This window comes from Xenopus laevis, chromosome 5L, assembly GCF_017654675.1.
Source record: "Xenopus laevis strain J_2021 chromosome 5L, Xenopus_laevis_v10.1, whole genome shotgun sequence".
Classification (NCBI taxonomy): Eukaryota; Metazoa; Chordata; class Amphibia; order Anura; family Pipidae; genus Xenopus; species Xenopus laevis.
The window spans coordinates 115,390,114-115,405,239 of record NC_054379.1 but is presented as its reverse complement, the minus strand read 5'-3'; positions in this window follow the sequence as shown (position 1 = coordinate 115,405,239).

Here is a 15,126-nt window from a genome sequence, read left to right as displayed (position 1 = left end):
TAATTTCGAGCTATTTTTTGTGTAGTCCAAATTCGAATTTCGCTGTTTTAGCCTATGGGGGACCTCCTAGAACTTATTTGGAGTCAGTTGGTGGACTCGAAGTTTTTTTTGGGGAAAAACTTTGAATCGAATTTGATCGAATGCGCTATTTCGATTCGTACGATTGAATTCGGTAAAATAGGGACCTATTTGATCGAAAACTGACCTATTCGGCCCAAAAAAAAGCTTTGACTTAATTTCGGTCAGTCTTTTTGAATTTCAAAGTTTTTCAAATTCGACCCTTGATAAATATGCCCCTTACTGAAAACCCTAGTGTTCAGTAATGCCGAAAGCTGTCTATTCATTTTCATGGCAATAAAGCCATGAAAGTGCAAGAATAAAGCTCATTTACAAATGCAATGGCAAAGCACAAAAACGAAAGCAAATTAACCGTTTCCCCCTCCCCACAATGCACCATTCCCCGAATCCCCAGAATTCCAGTGTCTTTGCAGGTGCTGCAACTTGTGCTGGATTTACCAATATGAATACAAATTAGAGGCCACTTTGATCATTCATGCTGATATGTGTGGCGCTAAGACAAACATTTGTGTATCATTTAGTAGAAAACATAAGGGAAACCTGAAAGTATCACCTTCTTAAAGGGGAACGATTGTGAGAATGAACATTTAATATAAGGGCAGAACTACACGGACGACTTCCATGCGTTTTTGGCGGATCCGACGTGCTGCACCAAAACACAGGCGTCAAGTCGGATGCGACGGAAAATAAGATAACAAATACAAATATTGGAAGTTGTCGCATCGTTCATCTGACACAACACGACTGTCGCATTCAGATGCTGCATGCTGAGTCTGCATCCGACAGTCGTGTCGGATGAACGCTTCAAGACCATCCAACTGCTTCTGCTTACCTTATTTTCTGTCACATCCGACTTGACGCCTACGGTTTGCGCAGCACATCGGATCTGCCAAAAATGCACGGGTGACGTCCGTGTAGTTCTACCCTAAGCTTCATCATACTGAAATAAGAAACTTTCTAAATACAATCAATTAAAAATTCTGGGGTGGCTCTTTCTTAACAGATGAATTCAAGCTCACTCAAATAACTGATTCCAGTACAAACAAAATCTAACAAAATAACTGCCTTTTGCACAAATTCTGCATGTAGAGAGACAGGATTTCTGGTGATTTTAATAGAGTGAGCTCTAATGCATCTTCTAGGGGCAAAAGGAGCCCCCCTATAAGATATATTGGATCTAACTGTCAATGAATATCTGACACCCAACTGCTGCATGAAGACAGAATGAAGAGAATCAGATGCTGAGAGAGGAATAGTTAAGATAAACTTCATTATTTCAGAAACGGTACAGAATTTCCTTGGATACATGCAGCTATATGTATGGGCATCATTTTAAACTTACTATTAAAGGGTTCCTATCATAGTAAAATGAATTTCCCACACTTTAGTTGTGGGCTAATAAAGCATGCACTATCATATTGGGTCACACACAAAATGGATGTGTGTGTGTGCCAACATGGCCCCACTGGGAGCTCCCTGCTGGTGCAGCTGGCATACTGGTCATGAGGGGAATCTTTGAGCAAAAATAGTATTGTTTCTCTACAATATTAGGTGGCGGGCGGTTCACCTTAAAGTTAACTTAGTATATCATAGTATAACTAATTCTAAGAAATTGGTCTTCATTATTCAGTATTTGTCAGTATTTACCTTCTTCTTCTTACTCTTTCCATCTTTTATATGGGGTTCACTGACCCCATCTAAAAAACAAATACCCTGTAAGGCTAAAAATGTATTGTTACTGATACCTTTTATTACTCATCTTTCTATTTGGACCCTCTCCTGTTTATATTCCAGTCTCTTATTCAAATCAATGCATGGTTGCTAGGGTAATTTCTACCCTAGAACCAGATTGCTGAAATTGCAAACTGAAAAGCTGCTGACTAAAAAGCTAAATAACTCAAAAACCACAAGTGAAATACAAAATGAAAACCAATTGCACATTGTCTCAGAATGTCTACATCATACTAAAAGTTAACCTAAAGGTGAACAACTCCATTAAGGAAATTACTTGCACCCATACAACCTCTTAACGTTTTGCAAGTTCGCTATATGTGCTGGTTCGGTCATCTGAGAAGGGATTATTAAATTAACACCTGCTTTGAGATGCTGGTACCACCCGTAGAGTTGCAGCTACAAACACAACTGACTTGCCCCTATTGAATTACATGTTGATGCTGTTCTTAATACCACAAGTGTGTCATCAGTGTGCTAAAAGTGACATTATACACGCCATGAAAAACTTGCAAATTACCAAAGCGTGCAGTTCACTTAGGCAGATGCTATTCAGCAGGTTCCCTGGAATTCTGGGGAGAAAAGCACCGCACTGAGTGTAAAAATGTGACAGCTTGTGTCTGTTTATACACGTAAGGCATGCAATTTATCAGAGCAGGCTGAACTCATTTATGGCTGGTACAAGTAAGGAGAGTGTATGGGTGCAGGATAAAAGCTACAATTTGCATTCAGAAATCGGCACTGGGGATAAGCGTTTACATAGAGCTAGCACTAATAAATAAAAATCAGATTATTCAGCCTTCCTGGTCAGAATTCCCCTACCTATAAATTGCACCTAACATTTATATAAAATAAAGAGAATATTCATCCAATTTATATACAGCAAATGGTTTTGCTACCAAGTAAAAACGACAGAATGAGGATCTGAATTAAAGTTGCACCAGAGCCGTGTGACCCCGCAATAAATGCAATTACAAGACTTAAAGGGAATAGTTTAAATCTAATTTTCTTTTGTATTACCACTGTACAGAAATATGTAAATCTCATGACTGATCTGTAATCTTGAATTGCTTTGCATCAGTACGGTCTTTGTCTTGCCATAATATGCACAAAGAAATTAACCCACAGCCAATTCCCTGCAGTGAAAATATGGAGCGGCTCTACAATGCTTAAAAGCCGAATACCTTTATTGCATATGACAGCAGCACATTGGATTCCTCTTTAATCCTTTTATATCAACATTTCCTCTGTCGTTCAGAAGGCTTTTTGATAGTACTTTTTGGAACGAAAGTATAGCTATAACAAGGTAGACAGCAAGCATGTTCAAAGCTCCTGATATTCAACCACATTAACACTTAACTTAGGCTGATTCTCTGCCAGTACAGACTTTTGACTTCTAAGACACACTCTAGTGTAATTATGTATAAATGCCCCAGCATCTTCAAGACAAAAATGGAGTATGTCTCTGAACCTCTTGCCGTTGCTGTCTGTCCAAGACACAGCTATACTGGCTTGAAGTCAGTGACAGTGGGTTTCTGTACACTGTGGGGCTCCTGTGTCACCAGCAAAAGAGTGAAGTGGGGTAAAGAGTGATGTTCTGATACAGTTTGCAACTTTGTTTTTATTATTTAGTTTTTTTATTCATCCTCTCTCCACCATGCAATTTCAGCAATCTGGTTGCTAAGGTCCAAATTACTTTAGCAACCATGCATTGATTTGAAAGGCAGACTGGAATATGAACAAGAGAGGGCCTGAAAAGATGAGTAATTAAAGTTAGTAATAACAGCAAATTTGTAGCCTTACAGAGCAGTTGTTTTTAAGATGGGTCAGTGACCTCCATTTGAAAGCTGGAAAGAGTCGGAAGGTGGCAAATAATTAAAAACCTATAAAAAAATTTCTTTCAACACTTAATGTGCACCAATGAAATCCATGTTTGCCAATGTATCCATGTACAGTATCCATGTACAGTATCCATACACAGTAGGCATTTAAAATAAAACTGATCTGGTTTAAAGGGGTTGTTCACCTTTAAATTGCCTTTTAGTATGATGTAGAGATTGATATTCTGAGACAATATGCAATTGGTTTTCATTTTTTTTATTATTTGTGGTGTTTGAGTTATTTAGCTTTTTATTCAGCAGCTATTCAGTTTGCAGTGTCAGCAATCTGGTTGTTAGGGGCCAAATTACCTTAGCAATCATGCACTGATTTGAAGAAGAGATTGGAATATGAATAGGAGAGGCCTGAATAGAAGTGAGTAATAAAAAGTAACAATAACAATTAGGGATGCACCGAATCCAGGATTCGGCCTTTTTCAGCAGGATTCGGATTCGGCTGAATCCTTCTGCCCAGCCAAACCGAATCCGAATCAGGCAAGGAGGGAAATCGCTTAACTTTTTGTCAGAAAACAAGGTAAAGTAAAAAATGTTTTACCCTTTCCACCCCTAATTAAAATAGTGGATTCAGTGCATCCATAATAATAATACATTTGTAGCCTTACAGAGCATTTGTTTTTTAGATGGGGTGAGTGACCCCTGTTTGAAAGCTGGAAAGAGTCAGAAGAAATAGGCAAATAAAACTATAAAAAATAAATAATGAAGACCAATTTAAATATTACTTAGAATTGGCCATTCCATAACATACAAAAGTTAACTTTTAAATTAACTTTTAGTATAATGTATAGTAGTTATATTCAGAGACAATTTGGTATAGGTTTTAATTTTTTGGGTTTTTTAAGTTATTTAGATTTTTATTCAGCAGCTCTGCAGTTTCAACAATCTGATTGCTAGTGTCCAGATTACCCTAGCAACCATGCACTGATATGAATAAGAGACTGGAATATGAATAGCTGAGATTCCGAATAGAAAGTGAGTAATAACAAGTATCAATAATGATAAATGTGTAGCCTTACAGAGCATTTGTTTTTAGATGGGATCAGTGACCCTCATTTGAAGGCTGGAAAGAGGCAAAAGAGCAAGGCAAATAATTAAAAAACAATAAACAAAAACTAACAAAGACTAGGGATGCACCGAATCCACTATTTTGGATTTGGCGAACCCCCGAATCCTTCGTGAAAGATTCGGCCTAATACCGAACCGAATCCAAACCTAATGGAAAGGGGACAACATTTTTTACTTCCTTGTTTTCTGACAAAAAGTCAAGCAATTTCCCTTCCGCCCATAATCTGCATATGCAAATTAGGATTTGGATTCAGCTGGGCAGAAGGATTCGGCCGAATCAGAATCCTGTGAAAAAGGCCGAATCCTGGCCGAATGCCGAATCGAATCCTGGATTCAGTGCATCCCTAACAAAGACCAATTGCAAAGATGCTAGGGTCTGGACATTCTATAACATAATAAAAGTTACCTCAAATGTGAACCACCCCTTTAACAAGGTCAACTGTTGACAGAAAATGTATCTGTCTATGTGTTCTTTCTCCCAACAGAATTAAACATTTGTAAGGAGACAAAACAGGTGACACAGAGACATCTGTCAAACCATATTCTGCATGGCTAATTAGCAATTAATTCACATGCATACTGCAGAGTGCCCTGTTTTGTGTAGAACACACCTAAATCAATTGCAAATTAGCCATTCACAATGTGGATGTTTTTGGGCTCTTACAGACGGGCATTTTACCTGTGCTCCCCTGCGTTCTGTTTTCTTCCGTTAAAAATAATGTTTTTAAAATCGTTTCCTTTGATTTGCTCTCTACATTTGTCAACAAGGTTAGTAAGATAGATTCCCCACTATGTAAACTCCTTTTGATACATTATTTGCTAATTTTTCTTAACTGCAGCTGAATGATGCCAGATATTAAAGGGGAAGCTTAACCGTACACAAAGTTTTAGAATGTTGTAGATGGACATATTCTGTGCATCTTTTCTATTGGTACTTATTACTTATTTTGTATGGCCTTACCTCTTTCCAGATTGCATCCGAAAAAGCTTTCTGGTTGTTGGGGTCCTTGTCATTTCACATAGAGAAAATAAAGTGCATAGGGTGTACTGCTCCCGAGGCTACTTGCCTTGGGCAACTCATTTTGGCTCAGATATGTGACAGAAGATACATATAATTCAGACGACACAGTGAGAACTGGTATATGTTGTAAACACAAGATAAGTGCAATTGTTGCCGCTTACCCCTTAAAGTGACAGGGATAGTAAAATCTATGTTGCCATTATAAAAGAACGAGCCAGTGCAATTGATTCTACAGTTCCAGTGCCATAGCACTTTAAAAGTTAAAGCAGTTTTAAATTCAAGTCAACAGGCTCATGACACAAGGGATGTATTATGTATTAATCTATTACTGCTCTGCTTCACATACAGATCTAGGGAAGACACCAGAGCACAGCAGAAGTCGGAAAGCCCTGTGCGCCATAGCCATTGGCTTCAATCAATTCAATCAATCAATTCAATAAGACAAACATTTCACATATACACCTCAACTCAATTTAACTGGTTTTTTTCCTTAAAAAATGCTTTATTTTGACGGATTTAGAAATTAGAGCAAATTAAATTAAATTATTAAATTAGACCAGGCTGTGTAGACTTGTCAAAAAGAAAGAGCCAATACCTGTTTTTGCAGCAAACGGGATGATCCCAAATTTATTCCATGGTGCTACCGACACTCTACCAAAAGATCAAACGTTTCGGGACTGCATGGCCCTTCCCCCGAGCACTGAGGAAGGGCCATGCGGTCCCGAAACGTTTAATAGTTTGGTAAAGTGTCGGTAGCACCATGGAATAAATTTGGGATCACCACGTTTGTTGCACAAAAACAGGTATCGCTCTTTCTTTTTGACTGGTGTGTAGCTAGGCCAGTGCCAATACCTGTATCCCCTCATTTGACTTTGTATGTGTAGTCTTGTACCTGTTCTAGTCCAGGGTTCACAAAGCCCTCTAAAATGAGAGCATTATGTAGTCCGAGTACAAGCAAGGCCGTCTCTTCTCTCAGAAGACTATCAATGCCAGAGGATATTTTCCAATGGACTATGGCCATCATAGACACCAGACCAGTTAGTAGGAGTCCAGTCTCGTTGGGAGGTGCACTGTATACTTCAGAAAGATAAGGACATCTTCTTAGATACTAGGCATCAGTTGAATCTTCAGTACATTCAGCATTTGGATATTTGATGACATTTAGGGTTGTTCCATCCTCAAGGAAGCCTATATTTAAATACAAGTTGTTAATGAATTTAATTGATGTAAAAAGCAATGTTTTCCCCCAGCCACGATTATTTTACCTTTCTCCACAAAATTCCTTTTGTCTTGCGCCTTCTCCAGGGAAAACACTGCAACTTTGTCTGTGGCCTCTTACTTTTATTCACATCTGGAAAAGAAAAAAAAAATGTAATTGTCTAATCACAAGTACCTTCACCTGGACAGACCTATTTCAACAGCCAAGCACAAGGATACTTCTATTGCTGCTTTCCTACTGTGGGTGACAAAATCCTCAAGATCACCCCACATTCACTTGAAATAGCTTGAATCTGAAAATACTACCGCTAAAACCTGTCATGTAGGAGTCAACGGCAGAGGTCCCTTGAACCATTCGAAGATGTTAATAGCCTTCATGATGTTTGGGTTCTTTTCAGTGGGTTTTGTGCAAATTCAATTAACTCAAGTGATTCCAGGTTTTTTTTTGTGAAAACTCAATAAATTTGAGTATTCTGGGTTTTCACCCTGAATTCACTTATTCAAGTTTTTTCCATAAAATTAGAAAACATTCGAATTGTGAGTTCATTCATGGTATAAAAAAACCTCACAAATTCAACCTTTGATAAATAACCCCCTAAATAACCCCAATAGTGTTGTTTTGCCTGCAATAAGGATCAATTATATCTTAGTATGGATCAAGTACACGGTACTGTTTTAGGAAATGTGAATTATTTGGATAAAATAGAGTCTATAGGAGATGACCTTCCCGTAATTTGGAACTTTATGGATAATAGGTTTCCAGATAATGGATCCTATTCCTGTATCATAAATTGTATATCGTTTATAAGTAGTACATATTGTGAGTTGTCCCTTAATCTCAGGTAACAGGCAGCAGCACAGAGCATGTGCCATGAATCAGCAGACAAGAAGATGTGGGGCTGCTGGGGCTTCTTTGGAGGAAGAGATCTTACCTGCCAAAGACTAGTGATGAGCTTGGGCTGGTATAGACAATGAAAACATAATTTGCAGCATGTCTAGTGTAACCCTAATTTGGTTACTGTCTCTTTAAATCGCAATTAACCCTTGGCAATCCAGGGCCCTGAGTCCCTTTTGCGTATGAAAAGAACTGGGAACTGGGATTTTCAGCGCAGTGCCTCCACCTAGGGAACACTCCACTAGGACAAATAAAATACACAGTTTGCAAATGAAACAGATATAAACTTTATATAAACACAAAAGTGAACTTGGGCACTCTAATACACAATGCACTCCCAGGCCCAGATCTGTGGCAAGGCCTAGGGCGACACACACACACACACACACGTACGTTAATTGGCTGACCTATCGACATTGTCATCAGATAGTTGAACTACATGTATAACCATTACAAAAAACATTACAAAACAACAAATTACATACATTGTGTCAATACTGCTATAAGTAAAAACCCTTTTCATTTGACTAACATGTAGAATTAAAAACAATACTAAGTAACGAACATTACCTGTCTTGTATACAATTGCTATTAGCTAGGCCGTTTGTGTTACAAAGTAGCAGAGCTTGAGTGCAGATGTAAGGTCTGCAATTAAGAACCCTATTTTGTGTTAACACCATTAAAATCAATAATAAATTTAGGTATAGTAAGTGTGGTCCTCAGCCCAGGTCAGGAAACCATTATATATGTTAACTGGTGAGGTATTATCCCTCTATTTTACCAGATGACATTTAGATTGAATATTTTACCAAAGGATCACCCAGGTGTAGTGCAACAATACTTTAGCTAGTGTGTCCATGTGCAAGGGGAATGCATAGGATATAATAACATGTGACTCACACAAATGAGATCTAACCACCAAATGTATTAACCATAAACTTAAACCCAGACTGTGACTACTGTCTTCCACCACATAATTATCTTGTGAAATGTAAAGTAAACTACATAGAATGTGGATTTATATAACAGCACAGTTGTATATTATCTTTTCACTAACTATTGACTGTTAGAGTTATGCAAAATATAGTATCTATATCAAACATTACTAGCTATAATTTCAGTGGTCAGTCGTATATAGGTCACCACCCTAAATAGTTGAAAAATAATTAGAGTATAAAAAACAAAAAATGCAAAAGGTGAAAAATTAAAAAATAAAAAATATAAAAAATGTAAATAAAGTTAAAGTCACTGTGATGAAATGGAAGTGTTCCCCATGTCAGATATAGTTCATGACTTTGTCCAGTCATCCAGATGATCACGGACCATTGTATCGGATGGTAACATATTCTTTTAAGCATGGGACCTGAAATAAATCCATTTTGCAGCAGCGTATAAGTCTGCATAGCTTTCAAGGGTTCAGCATCGGATCGCAGATCACAGACTGCCCAAGGATGTGACTTGTAGGTACCCCACAGTACAGGGCTTCAGGACCCCCACTTCCATACCGCATATGGGCTCAGTATCAAAGCTCGGCATGGGCAGGCCCGGACTGGCAATCCGTGGGTTCTGGCAAATGCCAGAGGGGCTGCTATAAAGTGCCATAGAAAGTCAGTATTTAGTGGGCTGGTGTGGGCTGATTGGGCCTCTGTGTACCTGAAATGGCAGGGCCTATTTTAATTCTCAGTCCGCACCTGGGCATGGGATAAGTAAAAATGTGTCGGCAGCAGCGCACCGGACTGAATGGCTCTCAAGGGTTCAGCACTAGCGATGGGCGAATTTGCGCCGTTTCGCTTCGCCGAAAAATTCGCGAAATTTGCGAAACGGCGAAAAATTCGCAAAACAGCGCCGGCGTCTCGTTTTTGACGCCGGCGCCCGTTTTTTCTACGCCGGCGCCAGTTTTTGAAAAAAAATTTTTGACGCCGGCGAATTTTTGCCGCGAACTTTTTGCGGCGTTTCGCAAATTTATTCGCTGGCGGCGAAACGCGCAAATTCGCCACGAATTTGCGCCTGGCGAATAAATTCACCCATCACTATTCAGCACCGGATCACAATATAAAGCAGGTAATCCCCTTATGCAGGCACAACAGAACAGCCATCTTCATAACATCTAGGGGCTCCCCGTCCGTTGTTGGCTTAGGCTATTGGATTCCCACAGATGTAACGTCTCCCATGTCAGAGCCCATATGTAAACATATATTTGGAAAAACATACAGACCTCTGTCTTCGGATTACCTTCCTTGGCTCCGAACACATATCTTGAGGTAACATATCTCTCCGCTGGTGTAACATATGATTGCACACAGAGGGAAACACAGGGGAGGTTTACCAAGTAACTCCATTTTTGTTGGCCATGATTGTCGACTTCGACCGCGGCAGCCCCCCAGCAGACCATTAAAAGACCTCAAGAGAATAGGGTCACAGCGCCAGTCCGAATTATGGTTTACATCGCCGATCGTGATGTAGGCATTCCTTGAAGTAAGGAACGTTTTGGCCCCAAGAGGGGCCAAAACATTGGACACCTATGCTAATAAAAACTATTTGATTCACATACTTCTTGGAGTGCGGCTCTATCCAATTGATTATATATATATATATATATATATATATATATATATATATATATATATATATATATATATATATATATATATATATATATATATATATAATACACAAAAGCCATGAATATCTTGTAAATTATATCCTTATAAACGGTGAGTAGTGATGTCATCAGTTATAAACGGTGAGTAGTGATGTAATTTCTGTCACATGACTAACTAAAATTTGTGTATTATAATTAATAAAGTACCCCCAGTTGTAAAATATGAGGATATTATAAGTTACCTCGGAGTTCCATGACCTGTATAAAAACACTCCTCGGTAACTTATAATATCCTTATATTTTACAAGAGGGGGTACTTTATTCACTATATATATATATATATGGAAATACTCACACAATGGCAACACATTATTCACATATATATTTCTCCTGACGTGTATGTATGTCTTCCTCTTCATATTCTTATGCTGATGCGCTTCAGTAAATATGTGATTCTGCTGAATCCTCTTCTTTTTGCTTTATTTTTATGTGCATTTTAAATATATCTTATAAAAGTGCCCATTAGATATGAATTTCATCCAGGAAAAGCTGCATGCCCCACATTTATTGGTTACATATGACTATGTACAATGCATTGTAATTAATCTGAGTCTGTGCTGGGCAGAACAGAGCAAAATGCCCCACATCTTTTAGATCCATGTTGCTAAACAACTTCAGTTGTGGAAAAAAAATATACTATATATTCTGTATAATCAGCTAAAACTACAGACAGACATGACACATTGCATTGATGCTTTTACTGTAGGTGCTGACATAAAATTCCCATATTGCCAGGTGGGACTGACTTTCCAAGAGAAACTTCTCTTGGGCCCAGGTCTAGGTCAGCTCCAATTATCCCTTTCTGACATTCAACATCCATTTACATTTCACACAATTCACCTCAATCATTGGCAAATCTATGCTATGCTGCTAGGCCTAGGCTGAGGATAATCAAAATTCAGGGAAGCTTAAAGGCAGGGGCACACGGGCAGATTCAGGGAGATTTAGTCGCCTGGCTACTAGGCCTCTTCTTTGGGACAACAATCTCCCCGAACTGCCTTCCACCTGCTATAATGAGAAAACGCCAGCACAATGGCACTCGCGGCGCTTCGATTTCCGAAGTCACCTCACGAGTAAACTTCGGGAGACTTCAGAAATCGAAGCACCAAGAGTGCATTGCTGCAGGCGATTTTTAATTTTAGCAGGCCGAAGGCAGTTCGGGGGAGATTGTTGCCCCAAAGAAGAGGCGATTAGTAGCCAGGCGACTAATCCCCGAATCTGCCCATGTGCCCCTGCCCTAAAGAGGTAGTTCATCTAGTATGTTATATAATGGTCACTTCTAAGCAACTTTTCAATTGGTCTTCATTGTTTATTCTATATAGTTTTTTAATTATTTGCCTTCTTCTCCTGACTCTTGCCACCTTTCAAATGGGGGTCACTGACCCCATATATATCAAGTGCTCTGTAAGGCTGCAAATGTATTGTTATTGATACTTTTATAACAGAGCTGCTGAATAAAAAGCTAAATAACTCAAAAACCACAAATAAAAAAAATTGAAAATGATCTCAGAATATCACTCAGTACATCAAATTAAACATTAACTCAAAGGTGAACAACCCCTATAAGGCTAAGATTGTGATGGGATGTTGTGGGTTAGATTTTATCTGATCTTGTCACGACACCACCCAACAGCACCTGATTATGTTGGATCATATGATATCTGACTGCTAGTACTGTGCGGGCCGGGCCAAAACCTGCAGGTAAGGCAGGTTTGGGCCGACTCCTGCACAATATCTTAGGGTCGCGGGCAGGTCCAGGTCGAGCTCTTCTAGCAGTTCCGGCTTCCGCCCGAACCTTTCGTCACTATGGGGCGGTCGCGGGTCTATAAATAGAGGGCAGCAGCGGGCCGGGTGCAGTTTAGGAGGGGGCGGATTGGGGTCGGTGCGGGAAATTCTCAACCCGCACATCACTACAGGGTTCAATCTGTTCAATCTATAGTTCAACACTATCCTACAAAATCTCCCATGGAGTTTAGCCAAAAAATACCAACTGCTATATATAAAATTATAATATAAATTAATTTTACTTATTAAATAATTTTGTCAAATACAGGTATATAATCTCTTATCGGCAACTATCCAGAAAGCTCTGAATTATGTGACGGCCATCTCCCGTAGACTCCTTTTATCCAAATATTTTTTTTTAATGTTTTTAAAAATGATTTCCTTTTTCTGTTATAATAAAATTACCTTGTACTTGATCCAAACGAAGGTATAATTAATCCATATTGGAGGAAAAACAAGCCTATTGAGTTTAATATTTAACTGTTGTTTTTAGTAGACTTAAGGTATGAAGATCCAAATTATGGAAAGATGCATTATCTGGAAACCCCCAGGTCCAGAAAATTATGGATAACAGGTCTCATATTTTTCAAACTCCAGAAGTAGAAGTAAATGCTTTTGGCCCTAGGTGTGACATGCTTAGGCCTCACTTCTGGCTATACAAATACATCTTCCCTCAGTCATAAGAGAACATTTTCATACAACTGGCCGCCTCTATATACAGGTATGGGACCCATTATCTAGAATAGCTCGGAATTTGTGGTTTTCTGGATAAGGGATCTTTTCGTGATTTAGATCTCTGTCTTAAATCTACTAAAAAATAATTTAAACATTAAATAAATAATAGGCTTGTTTTGCCTTCAATATGGATTAATTATATCTTGGTTGGTATCAAGTACAAGGTACTGTTTTATTATTACAGAGAAAAGGGTAATCACTTTTAACAATTTGAATTATTTGATTACAATTTGATTGATACCGTAATTAGGAACTTTCTGGATAATGGGTTTCTGGATAACCTGTACTAGTATCCCTCAGTATAATGCTGAGCTAGGAAATCATTCCTCTAAACATATAAAGTTCAATCTCTCTCAGATCCATGGTTGGGCATACCTGTCCAAAATCAGCAAACTGCCCAAAGAATGGCTGACTACAGCCAAAGACTTGCGGACTTGAATAATCCTCAGCGGAGTAGGTGAAGTGGAGTGATTCAAATCCTGCCAGTAGCTCATGAATAGATGAATAGATGAACAGAACTGTAGTACCCTCTACTGGAATATTCTAAGACTGATACACCAGCCACAGTAGCTTCAAAACTGTTTCTAATCATTTTGCTTTAGAATGTTTCCAGCTAAATTACTTTTGGGAACAGATTGTTATAGGGAATGCTTCCTTCCATATTTATTCATTTTCAAGCAATAGTTGTTTTGCCAGCAGCACTAATCATTTTTTTTAGCTGCAATACTTTTTCCGTTTAACAAGGGGTCAAAGGACTGTATAAATATTTAACTGTCTCCAGATCCATAGCTGTTTCTCTTAAATGAACACTAACACCAAAAAATGTAAGTATTTTAAAATATAATATACCATTGCTCTGCACTGGTATAGTTGGTGTGTTTGCTTTCGAAAATCTACTAAAGTTCATATAAACAAGATGCTGTGTAGCATGGGGGCAGCCATTCAAAGCACAGGTTACATAGCAGATACTCTCTGTAGAATTCCATTGTATTCTATTACAGATCTGATCTGTTATCTGCTATGTAACCTGTGCCTTTTCTTATTTTTCAGCTTGAATGGCTGCCCCCATGGCTACACAGCAGCTGGTTAATATGAATTATATATAATTTCTAAAGCAAACACACAGATTTTACCAGTGCAGGGCAACAGTACATTATATTTTAATTACTTTAAAACACTTTTTTTGGTGTTCAATTCCTTTAACAAAGCCACTCTGGACTGATGTACGAATGGGGCTTTAACAATGGTGTTCCTGATTCTGTGTTTGAGATGTGTTGCTTCATGATCTGTGTGTTAAAAGTGTAGGGGTGATTTTTGGGAATTTTTATTACCATACCCTTTGGAGCCCAGCATAAAACCCTGTTATGCCTTAACCATACCCCTTGTGTAACATAAAGAGACAGCTCAGTGGTTTCCTTCAATCGGAGGAATCATGTATGCTTATGTAAATAAAATTAAGGATGGCAGCACTCAAAATGCGTAAGGTAATAAGGCTATGATGTTTTTAAGCTGAGCAATTAAAGATATTTTTATGAGAAGATTGGCTGCTATAGTACATTTTTTATTTTGGAGATGAAAATAAAATCTAATTTTATTTAAACCTGGAGGTTTAATGTTTCTGCACCTTTTCAACATAAGCGCAACTGAATGAGCAAAAAAGGATCAAAAAATGGTACCTTTTCTTAAAGGAATGAGTCGCATTAAAAAGTAAATAAAAAAGTAGGTGTAGTGAGATTTTGGGCCGCTAACTCCTGATACTTTTCCTTTAAAATTTGAATTACTGCTAAAGCTGTTGTTACTGGGTCCCTAGTTCTTGATTGTCCCAGTCATTATTTGATATATCTACAATCAACTCTGTGGTATGGACTGTAAGCAACTGTATTTGTGTGATACCAGTATCTGGCAGCTACAAAATCTTTTGTGACCATGGCCACTCATGGCTACAAAACACAGCTAAATACATGCGACACCATCGTCTGTCATGATTTTTATGATGTATTTTTTATTTCTAAATTACACTGTTTATACTGCAAATAATTCA